Source organism: Eublepharis macularius, chromosome 14 (genome assembly GCF_028583425.1).
Source record: "Eublepharis macularius isolate TG4126 chromosome 14, MPM_Emac_v1.0, whole genome shotgun sequence".
NCBI classification, from domain to species: Eukaryota; Metazoa; Chordata; class Lepidosauria; order Squamata; family Eublepharidae; genus Eublepharis; species Eublepharis macularius.
The window spans coordinates 8,823,190-8,826,502 of record NC_072803.1 but is presented as its reverse complement, the minus strand read 5'-3'; the positions used below and the strand labels follow the sequence as shown (position 1 = coordinate 8,826,502).

The following is a 3,313-nucleotide window of genomic DNA, read 5'->3' as shown; positions in this document are numbered from 1 at the left end:
AGACGTGAGAAATTAACAAGCAAAACGAGAGTTTCTCTCTGCATCACATGACCAGCTGCTTTTGTTTTTAGCTCCACATTTGGGATATACAAATGGGCCGTTTTAAATTTTGTTTGCTTCCATCTGTTCATTGTCATTGGAGCTTCCCCCCTTTTCATTATTGTTATTCCCAGTGTGTTCTTTCTGGGACGGCACTTTTATGCCATTTTTATATGACTACTTATGTAACATTTATATGCAATTGGTGAAAAAAATGTATACAATTTACTAGGAACATTGCAGCATGACGAAAGAGAAAATGGTGCTAAAGACTCATGAGTATGACTGTCACAATGGAAAAGCAAAAATGAAGGGTTGAGCCCATCTCAACTTTCCAGAAGCAGAACAGAACTTTCCTGCTTTCGCCCCCTTCTTGCTGCAACCCACTTATCTCCACAAAATGCTGCTCTTGGGGGGTTTTGTGTCAATACTGTGAGACTGCAAAAATTGGTAGCATCCCTACACACACACACACACACCAATGCAGGTAGCATCGTATAGGAACAGCTGTGCCCTCCATAATTTGTTGTGTGTCATCATTAAACATTTACATTTGAATTAACCCCGTTTGTGATCAAGAGACTTCAGACTGGTTGAAATCAATTGCAGATCATTAATGAAGTGGTGAGATGTGTTTAGCTATGTAATGAAATGGTTACTCTTCAGCTGTGGCTGCTAGATTTTTATTTTTTTAAAAAAGTTGTAAGATAATGTTTTTTTGGTTACTTTGATATCCCCGTTCTTCCTCTAAGGACATCATAGAATGTAAAAGTTGGGGATAGCAGTAAGTTGAGTAGAAGTTATAGTGACTAACAGTGAAATCCTAAGCAGAGTTTGAATTCATCGGGCTTACACTGGAGTAACTCTGCTTAGGATAATCTAGACATAAGCTACCAGTGTGATGCTGTAGCACGCCATTCCAAGTCATTTCCCAAACCAGAGAAAAACGCAAAGCAGAGTTGCCGCTGAATTTCACAGCAAATGAAAATTTGAGACCAATGTGGAGGTTCATGCTCAGATATTTGGAGGGAAGCAAAAAGTGTTTGGAGAGGGCTGACAATATTTGTGGGTTGACAATATTTGTGGGGAAGAGAGCGTGCCTTCAAGTCTTTTCACTGTATGAGGACAGTACTTGTGTTTCTGAGAAGTTACAAACAGAAGTGAATTTGTAGAATTGAATGTGTTTCTCTGCATTTGCAAACATTGGTGTGTATGTGTCACTAAGAGGAGCTTTTCTTACCCCCCTAACTATGTCCCAACATCCTTTAAGGAGACCAAAAGAAGGGCTGCTTCAAATGCCATTAGGTGAGCGAAGCTTTCTCGGGAGAATTCCCTACTTAGGAAAGCCTGCCTGCTTCTTTCTCCTGGAGAAAACACCCATTTTGGGAAAGCATTTCCAATAGGCTAATGGCTGCTGTTTTTTGTTTTACTTTGTATGGTCTCAGAACTGTGTATAGTACACAATATATTGTGCTGGCAGTTTACTTCATTTTGTTGTTGTTGTTGTTGTTGTTTTACATTCTCTTACTGATATTATTGTATATTAGATCTTGTGTTTTTCATAATGTGTAAGCTATCATGACAGCCCATTCACAAGCTCAGAGTGGGCAGAGATTTTAGAATAAATAAATATTCCGCTTCCTGCTCTGTGAATCACCTCCAAATTCCCAACTGGTCCTTGGCAAGTAGACAGAATGAATATCCACTGATCCAGAGACATGATAAAGAGCCACAAACTCAGCTGTCATACCTCAAATATCCAACTTGGAGAGTCTGGATCTGGGGCCGTGGCTTCACTTGGCATGCTCGAGGGCTATCACATTGACAGCATAGCCCACAACAAGGTCAATGTGGTGCCTGGGTAGGATTAATGCTGTTCTTTTTTCTTCCTACCACTGGCAATATTACCACTACCCTAAGTAGGCAACAAGCCATGTACTCTAGAGGCTGAAGAAATCCTCAGTCTCTAGCAAAAAAAAAGTTTATTCATCACCAGCTATACATGGAAGTCCTATGGTACATCTTCTGGGTTTCTGGAGGAGAAAGCTTGATCTCCATTTATCTGAAGCCATTTCCCATGTCAAAATAGCATGGGGGGGGTATTTTCCTGATTTTACTGCTCCATGTGCACAAAATACTCTATGTGGATCAGCAAAAACAAAGGAACCCTCCTTCACCCAGCTTGCTATTTTGGACAATGGCTTGGAATGGAATTCTGAGGCCATTGTTGTCCGTCCGTCCGTCCGTCCGTCCGTCCGTCCGTCCTTCCTTCCTTCCTTCCTTCCTTCCTTCCTTCCTTTCTTTCTTTCTTTCTTTCTTTCTTTCTTTCTTTCTTTCTTTCTTTCTTTCTTTCTTTCTTTCTTTCTTTCTTTCTTTAAGTTTAATAAACTGCAAATTTTATTTTCTACCCGCATTTAGATTCTAGGTGGATACAGCATCACTCGGTTCCTGCGTCCAATGGCTTTGGCAGGCAAGTTGGAGCGGAACTTTGCTCGCACCGTGGGCGTGGGTCACCTTCCCCCAGATCACTCTGGTTCTGTTGGGTTTGCCACCAGGAGTCACTGTGTTGTTCTTTGCTTTGTAAACTTAGGCACATTTCTTGCCCAAGTAGAATTCTGTCTCATTGCGGGAATAAACTCTCTCAATCTTAAGAAGGGCCGTGTGTTCCCTCTGATTGTGGAGACCTCGCTTGTAGCCAACAAAAGTGGCCCTGGAGCACAACCTGCCAGTCATGGTGTTGCCTTGAAGTCCTGTTCCCAGCAGAGCTCAACAGCACCTGCCCAGGATGGCGGCGAGAAAGCGGAGTTCTTTATTTTTTAACAGCCATTCTTCACAGTTGTTGTGTGGTTGTTGGGAACCCAAGTTGGGTCTGGAGAACCTAGACCCAATTCTTTAAAAACTTGCATGTCTATTTTATTTATTTATTTATTTATTTTATTCGATTTGTAGTCTGCCCTCCCCACACCAGCAGGCTCAGGGCAGATTCCAATTAATAGAGTAATATAAAATACAGTATCTTTAAAACAAATAAAACATCTTAAATATTTTTAAAAGAACACACAACAAGCAGTCCAGAGTATGTTGCCAGCTCCAAGTTGGAAAATTCCTGGAGATCTGGGGGGTGAAACCTGGAGAAACCTGGAGAAAGTGGGATATGGGGAGGGAAAGGACCTCGGCATGGCATAATTCCATAGAGTCCACCCCCCAAAATAGCCATTTTCTCCAGGTGAACTGAACTCTGTGGCCTGGAGACCAGTTGTAATTCTGGGAGATC

At 41.8% G+C, this 3,313-nt stretch overlaps 1 pseudogene; it reads right to left on the bottom strand.

The window, feature by feature from the left end:
* Positions 1-2,453: 2,453 nt before the first annotated feature.
* LOC129342619 (60S ribosomal protein L35a-like) lies at positions 2,454-2,772 on the bottom strand (annotated as a pseudogene).
* Between the last annotated feature and the right edge of the window lie 541 nt (positions 2,773-3,313).